This window comes from Copadichromis virginalis, linkage group LG3 (genome assembly GCF_057382275.1).
Source record: "Copadichromis virginalis isolate Kocher_CV1m ecotype Utaka linkage group LG3, C_Virginalis_male_GT1.1, whole genome shotgun sequence".
Taxonomy (NCBI): domain Eukaryota; kingdom Metazoa; phylum Chordata; class Actinopteri; order Cichliformes; family Cichlidae; genus Copadichromis; species Copadichromis virginalis.
The window spans coordinates 15,551,884-15,563,452 of NC_140620.1; positions in this window are offsets into that span (position 1 = coordinate 15,551,884).

The window sequence follows — 11,569 nt, forward strand, 5'->3', positions numbered from 1 at the left end:
ATTGCCCACTTTGCGCCGAAAGAGGAAACCAGAGGATATCGCGCTTGTGATGGCATGTCACACATGGTAAGCTCCACACCTCACCATCCGCTGTTCACTTTAGTTTAATTAACAGTCACTACTTTAAAATATTCTATTTATTGTTCAATATCGTTTCTTTATTAAATGTATTCATTTTTCCATCACACCTTCCAATGTTTATATGGCGTGCACACATATTAACCTTGCAAGGTCAAAGTTCTGTTTTATGTTATATTAATACATCTTTCTTTGTTTGAGTTACCTGGGGGTTGGTGTCTCCTCCTGTCTGGCAAAAGGTGTGGCAAAGGGCTGGGAGACCTGAAGTACTACTGACAGCCTAATTGGATTGCACCACATGCTTCATTGCCTGGGGGGTGTTTCACGTTTGTTTAAATGTTTTGTATTAGTTGGTTATATGGCAGCCATTTTGTTTTCCCCCGTGTGTGTCATTTGGTTTAGCTAAACCAGTATTTAAGTCCCCCTGTGTGTCATTTCAGCAGGTCAGTTTGTCATATGTTTGTTTGAGGTTCTGTTAATTATTATCTTGAGTTTAGTCTATTGAGTTGACCTCTTTTATTGGTCTGCCTGTTTAAGTTTTGGCTTTGTTAAATATATTTTCATATTTTTGGGTCAATAAAACCCATTTTTTGAATTAAAACCACCTGTGTCCTTTATGCTTTACTGCTTGGTCCCTGACAGCGCTAAACAACAGCAGCACGTTTAAGCTTGATCAGTTGTTGTTAGAATTTATTTAATATTAATTTTTAGTATCAGCTGATGTTGGCTGGAGCCACAGCTGCAAAAAAGCTGCTGGTCATGATATGGTTTGGTTATCTGGTGAGAGGGAAACATGAAGATGATACCAGGAGATGTCCTTACTGGATCATCAGAGCTGAGCAGGTGATGGAGAAACAGGTTTATCTTTTAGGTGACATGAATGAGTTGAAGGGAAATTATGAACTGTTTCTGAGAGACAAATAACACCAGTATCCTTTTTTAGGTAGCTGACAGGTGGTAACTGTGCAGGGGCGGGTCTAGCAAAGTGTTGCCAGGGGTCCATGTAGGGCATTAACAGGGAGAGGGGGGCACAAAGAAGTACAGAAATACTTTTCTTTCTTATTCTCATTTAAAATGTCTAGCTTTAAAAAAATAATTATCTGAATCTTACAACAAACGATTGATAGATTAATGCATATATACCATCAAAACAGTGTACATCACTGTCACAACAGTGTTTATTTTCATTCAAAGGCTTTATGATTTTCCCTACAATGGTGGGCCAGTCTCTAGTCAAAATGCCCGGGCCAATTTTCTGTCCCAGTCCAGCTCTGTATGCAGCTCATGTGCAGTCTGGTGTTACCTACATCTTCCTATTCAGAAGGCAGAATTTCCGAGTTCTGAGTACAATCGAAAGCATCACGACTGCAGTTTTTGTGTTGGATGTAAAAGGCGCACATGACGCTGTGACGTAGGCTGGAATCATGGCAGCAGTCAATGACGGTCCAGGTGTGGGATTTCTCTCGTGGAAATATGCACATTATCTTTTCCTGTCTATTGGTAGGTGGCACAGTGCACTTGTGGCAAGTAAGCAAGCTAGAAGACTGGCAAAGTTATGGAAGCAACACATTAACAAGAGAATTTTGAGTAAAACCAAAGTTACTTTCCCTAGTAACTAGTTACTTTGAAAGTAACACATAACTTGAAGTAACTGAGTTACTTTTGAGAGAACTAACTAGTAATGTAACTAAGTTACTATTTTAAAGTAACTTACCCAACACTGGTTAAGAGACAGCGCAATATCAACACAGCCACGAAACGTCCCGCATATATGTGCCCAAGTGTTGTATTGAATCAATCAAGTGATGAATAACTATTTTCCAGTATGTTGTTTTGATAGGTTTTTTTGGCATTGTTGATTCATTTTTTAACCAATGTAGCTAATAAAGCACAATGGAATACAATTTTGCCTCTTTCTTGTAAGATTCTATAATAGAATGAAATAATAATGGCAGTTATAAATAAAGACAATAAATTGAATGAATTATGAAACACTTATTTTATTTCTATTAGATCTGAAAATTTTGTGTAATACTACAACGTGAAATGACAAATAGATAAAGAAAAAAAAATTAACAACAGCTGTGTATGAAGCGGTGTATGAAGAGTCAGATGTGGACAAGGCTTATGATAATTTTCTAGATATTTTTACTATGTGGTACAATAAACATTGTCCTATAAACGAACACATGACAAAGAAAAGAAAAAAAAAGATAAAAAGTCCTTGGCTCACAAAAGGAATTATTAATGCTTGCAAAAAGAAAAACAATCTGTATAAACAGTTTATCAAAGTAAAAACAAAAGAAGTGGAACAAAGATATAGAGCATATAGAAATAAATTGACTGATATTATAAGAACGAGCAAACAATTTTATTATAGAAGAAGATTATATGAAAATAAAAACAATATTAAAGGAACTTGGGATGTGTTAAACAACTTAATTAAACAAGGATCTTCTGGAACATCATATCCTGAATATTTTACTGATGCAAATGGTGAAAATCACAACATGAGTAATATTGTCGATGGGTTCAATAAATTCTTCATAAATGTTGGCCCTGAACTAGCAGCGAACATCCCGTGTCATAAAAATGAAAATATCAGTAAAATCAAATCCCTTTTCACTGTTCCTCTCAGCTACAAATGAGCAAGAAGTAATAAATATCACATTAAAATGTAAAAGTAAGTCTTCAATGGATTATCATGACATAAATATGTCTGTAGTTAAACAGGTTATTCTGAATATTGCTAGTCCCTTAACATATATCTGTAATTTATCATTTCAGTCCAGTTGTTTTCCAAAAAAATGAAAATTGCGAAAGTAATACCACTATATAAAAGTAATGACAAACACAGTTTTACCAATTATAGGCGTATTTCTCTACTGCCTCAATTCTCAAAAATTCTAGAAAAACTTTTTAATTCAAGATTAGAAAAATTCCTTGAAAAACATCAAATAATAAATGTTGGTCAGTATGGTTTCAGAACGCAAAGAACCACTTCAATGGCGATAATTGAGGCAGTAGAAGAAATTACTAATGCACTGGATAAAAATAAATATGCAGTTGGTAAATTTGTTGATCTCAAAAAGGCCTTCGACACAATCAATCACTCAATTTTATTGGATAAATTGGAAAGATATGGTATTCGAGGGAAAGCTGGTAACTGGTTAAAAAGTTACCTAACGGGTCGGGAACAATATGTTAGCATAGGGCATTACCATTCAGAGAAACTTGGTATTACATGTGGTGTTCCCCAAGGGTCAGTGTTGGGACCAAAACTTTTCAATGTATACATAAATGATATTTTTGATGTTTCTCAAGTACTTATAAGCTCATACTGTTCGCAGATGACACCAACATATTTTTCAGTAGCGATGATTATACTGATCTTGTAATGACCGTAAACAGAGAGCTAAAATTAATTTTAAAAAAAATGGATGGACATAAATAAAATATCATTAAATATAAATAAAACTAAAGCAATGTTTTTTGGTAATTTAAAATATAATATAGAATTACCAATTGTCATTGAAGGTGTACCAATTGATAATGTGAGTGAAAACAAATTTTTGGGAGTCGTAATTGACAATAAAATTTCATGGAAACCCCACGTCAGACACATAAAAACCAAAATTTCCAGAAGCCTCGCAGTTTTGAACAAAGTGAAACAATTCCTTGATAAAGATGCACTTCGTACTCTGTACTGTACCCTGGTTCTTCCATATCTTACATATTGTGTGGAAGTGTGGGGAAATATGTGGTGTGAAAATCTGGAACAGTCTGAGTTTACAATTGAAACAATGCAAAATATTCATAGATTTAAATTTCTCTACAAACAGTGGGTCTGCTCACAGTATACTCAATGATGGTTTTTAGTGTGCTCTGTAATGTCTTCTCTTACCATTGCTGGTATGGATTCCAAAAAATTAAAAAAAAAAGTGCGTATGTATGTACATATATGTATATGTATGTGTGTTTGTTACTTGTAGTTATTACCGCCTGTTACCTGTGGTAATGCAATTTATAATTTATATATTCAGTTATGAAGGCTCTAATTGTTGTTTGCGAGCTGCCGTTTAGATGCTTGTATGTGCCCGGGGCTGTTGATGGGTCTGTATGCAATGATAGGCGTAGCTGCGGGAAGTTTATTGTTTTTTTTGTTTTTTTGTTGATGAGTGAGAATAGGGGTGGGATTTAATAAGTTTTCTTCGTCCCACTCCTTTTTGAGGCAATTTTTGTTTTTTGTTTTGTGCATTTTATGTTCAATATAGGTATTTGTTGTGCCTGAAAATGAACAAATAAATGAAATGAATTAAATGAAATGAAATATTTTAATGATACAAGTTTGCATATGGTAGAATACTGCATGTAATCATTTGTGTTTAGAAGCATATAGTTGGTGACATATTGAAAGAATGTTTCAGACCCCTAGGATGAGACATTCTAAGGTGTTCTAGCGTCCACCCCCACATCCTGGGAGCATGGGAAGAGGTCGTACCTTGTCTTATTGTTTTACAGTAGGATTAACGTAGCTATGTCAGTTTTAGTCTAAGTGCTTTTTTACATATACAGGGAGTGCAGAATTATTAGGCAAGTTGTATTTTTGAGGAATAATTTTATTATTGAACAACAACCATGTTCTCAATGAACCCAAAAAACTCATTAATATCAAAGCTGAATGTTTTTGGAAGTAGTTTTTAGTTTGTTTTTAGTTTTAGCTATTTTAGGGGGATATCTGTGTGTGCAGGTGACTATTACTGTGCATAATTATTAGGCAACTTAACAAAAAACAAATATATACCCATTTCAATTATTTAATTTAACCAGTGAAACCAATATAACATCTCCACATTCACAAATATACATTTCTGACATTCAAAAACAAAACAAAAACAAATCAGCGACCAATATAAACACCTTTCTTTGCAAGGACACTCAAAAGCCTGCCATCCATGGATTCTGTCAGTGTTTTGATCTGTTCACCATCAACATTGCGTGCAGCAGCAGACAGAAAGAAAGACGGACGCAACAAGATTGTCATCCCCTATGTAGCCAGTGTATCAGAAAAACTCAGGAGGGTTTTCTCCAAGCATGACATCCCGGTGCATTTCAGACCCAGCAACACGCTCAGACAAAAACTGGTTCACCCGAAAGACAAAACGCCAAAACACAAACTTAACAACGTGGTGTATGCTGTACAGTGCAGCGAGGAATGCCCAGACCTCTACATTGGAGAGACCAAACAGCCACTTCACAAGCGCATGGCACAACACAGAAGAGCCACCTCCACAGGACAAGACTCAGCAATCCATCTGCATCTTAAGGATAAAGGACACTCTTTCGAGGATGCCAATGTTCACATTTTGGACAGAGAGGACAGATGGTTTGAAAGAGGAGTGAAAGAAGCCATTTATGTCCACTGTGAGCGACCATCTTTGAACAGAGGCGGTGGTTTACGACACCAACTTTCTGCCATTTATAATCCAGTTTTGAAATCCCTTCCCAGACGCCTTGGCGGCCACTCACATCCTGGGCCATCTGATCTCAGGAATTTGCATGATAAGGTGGGGCCAGGTTTCACAATGAACTCACCCGAAACTCTGGCTGATTGGGACCCACACCCAGTTTCACACCTTGGCTCAGGTGATTAGAGGATCATCAGGGGGTCCTTTTGTCCCTCTGTGGGGGATACTCCCACTAGGTTTATATCTGGGACTCTCCACCATTTGACCTTAGAACTGAAGAAGCTTCTCGGATGAGAGGTGAAACGTCTTCAAGTAACTTAAAGAAGTCCAGACGCATTTCTTTGCAAGCTCCTTTGACTACGATGACCTGGATGACTGAGAAACTTCACAGACAACGCATTCTGTACTGTACAGCAGTGGTGTCCAACCTTTTTTGCACCACGGACCAGTTTAATATCAGAAAATATTTTCACGGATGGGCCTTTAAGGTGTTGCGGATAAATACAACAAAATAAAATGATACAGACAAAGACAAAAACTGTGGTATTTTGTAAATATAATGAACGCAAATTCAGCTGTGTAATTGTGCAACTTTATTAGCATTGTTCTCCTGAAATGCACCAACAGCATCGAGAGTAACATCCTCCTCTCTGCTTCTTGACGCTCTCTAGTCACTATGGTAATGCGTAAATAGTTCTTTCAAAATAAGATACACAACTAGGGCTGGGCCATATTATACCGTTCACGGTAATACCGGTATAATGTTAGGCAACGATAGGAAAATGAAATATCGCGATAGAATGGGAGTAAAACGCGCATGCGCAGTGCCTTTGTTTTCATACGCACTGTACGCATTGTTGAGCGAAACAGATGAACCAGAATTGGTTTGTAAAAATGGTGCAACTTCAGTGATGTGGAACTGGTTTGGTGTTTGTCCGTCAGATACACGACAAAGCACATTTTTTTGCAGAACATGCAAGCGGCCGTTGTTATTGTCATATTTGTCGGACTAAGATGCTCTTAAATCTGGGAGTAATCTGGGTCCTAAACTCCGTATGTTTCAGGTCAAACGAACACTGCAGCATCACTGAGTTAAAAACTGTCTCAATTCTTTCATCTTTAATAAAACGGTCAGCATTGCTGCTTTACCAGGTGTAACTATAAAGTTTAACTTCCAGGCATCCATGAAAAAAAATTTATTACATTTAACGGAGTCAGAAGTTAGCAGGAAGCTAGCAGAAGTTAGCTCGCTAGTTTCGCTAGTTACCTAAGCATGATATTGCATGTTCTGACTGAGAGATTTCTGAAAAAATTCAAACGTACAGCTCTGCTATCACTTCCAACATAAATGAAGACAGGAAACTAAACAGCAGTGACGTTTGTAGGGTTACTGAAGTTGGGCTAGCTGGTATATAAATGATGTGCTACGTAATCGCTAGCGACACAGCTATGTTAGCATAACATAAACAGTGAAGCTGGAGCACGAACACTAACACTTTTCCACTTATAAAAGTTAACGTGAAGGTTCCTGATGGTTAGAAACAAATGCAATCGCATGGCATGATGCTGTAAACGGACCAAACTTCAGTCAGGAGAACAACTGAGATAATCCATCCACAATACGAGGTTAGTCATTAATATACTGCAACAACATGGGAATAGAGCAGCTGCCAGAGAATTCAACATTAATGAATCAATGGTACAGAAGTGGAGGAAGCAAGAAGAATGAGTTTAATAAAGTTTGATTTATCTGACTGCTTCGTTTCGCTTAATGTGCCTTATAATCCCGTGCACCTTATGGTCCGAAAAAATCCGTACTGCACACTGCAGTTTAATGTTGCAAAGCACCTCTTTTTAACTTCAGTGGATATTATACATGGTTATGCTCAGGATATGTCAGCCCATTTCTACTGGAAATGCCTTTTGGTTAAACTTTCACCAAGGAATTTGCATTTGCACTGTTACATTTTTATAAAGCTTTAATGTACATAAAAACCAGCTTCTTGTTTAAGTGAAAATAAATGGAAGGTTGTCTTTTTGCGCTAGTAATGTTGTGGAGTTGTATTTTGTCTTGCATCAATTATATCGTCAGTTATATCGTTATCGCAAATTTTCAAATACATATCGTGATAAATATTTTGGCCATATCGCCCTGCTCTATACACAACTACAACACGGGAAAAGACCCAGGGAACCAGACTTAACGATTAAAAACCCTGAAAACCATACACTTCACGCCCGAGCCTCAACTCTCGCGACCCGGTACCAAAGGAGCCCTGATGTTGCGGACCCCTGCTGTAGAGGAGACATGGCACTAGATTGATTGACAATGGTCTACAGCAATCAGAATGCACAACACAATGTGCTGTAAAATCCAGTTAATCTAAGCGCCAGTTAATCTGGAACACCAGTGTTCCAGATCTACTGCCGTTTAGATCGACTGGCGTTAGTCGAACAGATGTGTGGCAGACTTGCGTTTCAGGAGCTGCTACCGACAAATCAGCAAAAAAAAAAACAAAAAACAAAAAAAAACAAAACGCCAAATGTGCCATCTGTGACACTTGTGAGGTTATCTCAAACACACTCTGTCAGTCTTGATGCTGTTGAACAACACAATGTTTAAAAATGTGGCGACTTTACCTGCTAATATCCTCATGCGCGACACAATCACGAAAACAGCAAACAATTAACACCACGCCGATGTTGTTCACAGGACAGCAAGAGTAAACGAGCGGGAGACTCTTGTCGTCGTAATCGTCCCCCTCGCACGTTTTATTTCTCCGGTTTCAGCGTTTTTGCTTCACAACTAAAGCGAGCAGTTTACTTTGTGCACTAATATGGACTCGAGTCAACCAGCGCCACCTCTGGCCAAGTGCCACAGCCTACAGCCAGAACAACTTGTGACACACATCTGCAGCACGTTTGAATTCGTTTCTTGCACAACACATTTGATTGCCTATATTTCTCTGGAAATGAATATTTCCAGCCAATATAGGCAATCCTTCAACATGGCTGGAGAGTTGGTAGTTATATACAGTCTGTATAAGTGTGGTTAATCTAATGAACATTTGTAAGGAGATGGCAGTTACTGTGAATTCACAGCAGTTACACAGTGATTAGTACTAAACAGCCAGAAGAAGAAAGAAGAAGAAGAAAGAAGTGTACTTTATTGGTCCCCGTGGGGAAAATCCCTCTCTGCATTTAACCCATTCACTCAGTGAAACAGTGGGCAGCCATTGGGCGCCCGGGGAGCAGTGTGTAGGTACCCCTGAGCAAGGTACCGTACCTTGCTCAGGGGTACCTCAGGGTAGCTGTTCAGGGGAATCGAACCCCCGACCTTCCGATCATGGGGCCGCCACTCTACCCACTGAGCTATCCCTGCCCTACAGTGAGGGTGAGTGGATATAAGAAAGTCAGTGACTCAGGTGTGTCGCTTGGTTTGTCATCTGTTTGTGAGACTGGAGGAGACGTAGAAATCTTTTGTTTTAAATCTTAGTTAGGAAAGTTCCTGTTTTAAAACAAGCACTTTTTGTGAGAAATGCAAGAAGTACATCTACAGAAAGCACACAGTTACATTCTGTCCATCATGTCGACAAAACTGAAAATGTTGAACATTGAAAAACTGAGAACGTTGGGCAAGTTCAAAAGAAATGTGTTTGTAAGAACGAAAAACCAAATTGTTCCTAAAATAGTTATGGAAAGTCTAACTGTTGTATGTCTTTGTTCTACATGTTTATCTCATGGGAAATAAAGTTGCTATTGTTTCAGTGCAGTTTTTTGACAATTCTGAGTGGATTGACACAGTACAGGTCAAAATGACCCGCAACAAAATCAATGTCACTTTTTTGTTCTTCAACATAATACAAGGGTTAACCCTGGTACATCCAAATCTACCCACAAACATGTTGAAAGATGCAATCCCAGCAATGTGGATTGTCAACACTAAAAACAATCAGTAAGCAAAGACAACAGGGATCAATTTTCTCTGTTTATTTAGCACCCGCAACATTTGTAGTTGCCTTCTGCACAAGGGAAGTCCACACACACTGTGTGGTACCACTTTACGCAGAAGGTGCAATCTGCAAGATTGAATGAGATTGTCAGAGTCATTGTCTGACTGTTTATTACTAATCACCTGCTGTACATTCACAGTAACTGTCATCTCCTTACAAATGTTTATTAGATTAACCACACTTATACAGACTGTATATAACAACCAGCTCTAAAATGTTTGTTCGCAGAGAAAAGACGCAGACAGACTGCGCTAACAGCATGTGATGTTACAAAACTAGTGAAATATTAGTGTCATTTTCAAAGGTTTATTTGCATGACGCACAAACAGACACAATTGAAAGGTACAAATGTGCATGAAACGAATTCAAACGTGGTGCAGATGTGTGTCACAGGTTGATCTGGCTGTAGGCTGTGGCACTTGGCCAGAGGTGGCGCTGGTTGACTCGAGTCCATGTTAATGCACAAAGTAAACTGCACGCTTTAGTTGTGAAGCAAAAACGCTGAAACCGGAGAAATAAAACGTGCGAGGGGGACGATTACGACGACAAGAGTCTCCCGCTCGTTTACTCCTGCTGTCCTGTGAACAACATCGGCGTGGTGTTAATTGTTTGCCGTTTTCGCGATTGCGTCGCGCATGAGGATATCACCAGGTAAACTCGCCACATTTTTAAACATTTTGTTGTTCAACAGCATCAAGACTGACGGAGTGTGTTTGAATTAACGTCACACATGTCACAGATGACACATTTGGCGTTTTTTTGCTGATTTGTCGGTAGCAGCTCCTGAAACGCAAGTCTGCCAAACATCTGTTCAACCAACGCCAGTTGATCTAAACGCCAGTAGATCTGTAACACCGGGTCTAAAGTAGCCTGCGTTTAATATGGCTTTTGTGCTGTTAACATGTTTAATGTTATGTAGGAACACGGGCCGATTTTTTAGTTTGTTTTTTGTTAAGTCCTATTCTAAAGGCTGATTGCCCTCCCCCACGCTTGTACCTGTGGCTTTCTGTCCTGGGGGTGGGGGCTGGTTGTTCTCCTGCCCTGCACCCCATCCTTTTGTTCATATTCAAAGACTGTTTTTCTGTATGTATTCTTACCCCCTAAAAGCCATTATAATGTTGCAAGCAATCACAAACTCTACAGTCTAACTCCAGTGTATACCAAGCAATCTATTATCCTCAACAGAGCTAAACTCAACATAAACTGCACCCACATTAAAGTTAGCTCGGTGCTTACCTTTAGATGAGCCCACAAACCGAGAGAAACTTCGTGATGAAGCTGGAAGTTTTTCCAAACACAGGGAGCAGAGACCCACGTGATTCACGCTGATCTCAGCTACGATCCAGGAGACAAGGGTGTGCAGATCGATGCAGATATCGATCCAAACGTTGCTAGTGGTATATGTTCCTGTAAGTTCACTACTTTACTCCCGTTTCATGAAAAAGCAGCTCTCTCTGCTCGACTCCTCCGCCTCCTTTCTTCTTCTTCTGTGTGTTTAACGGCGGTTGGCAACCAACGTAAAGGAGCATTACCGCCTCCTACTGTTGGGTCAGACCAATGGCTGTATCCCAATTCAGGGTCTGCAGCCTTAAAGTACGCAGCCCCAACGATCCTCAAGGGCCGCGTACTTAAAGACCGCTAAGGCCGGAAGTCCGAGCCTTGTGAAATGGGACGGTCTAGGTTGCGCTGCCCAGGTTGCCTAGCAACCATGATACTAACAGCTGGAAACGTGTCATACAGCTTTGTTTGACAGAAATGAAGGAGAAAATCTTTTGTTCATTTGTTTGTTTTTTTCTACATGAGCTTAGAGCTGGGCGATATAACGATATGTATCGCGATATAACTTTTACTCGATAGAGAAATTAAGCTATCGCGATAGACCTCGCCGCTCTTGTCCTCTTAAAAAAAAAAAAAAAAAAAGGTCAGCCAATCCAAATTAAGTAGCGCAGAGCCGAACCAATCACAGCCGCAGCGTCACGTCGCGTGACTTGTTACGTACAGCACAAGTGC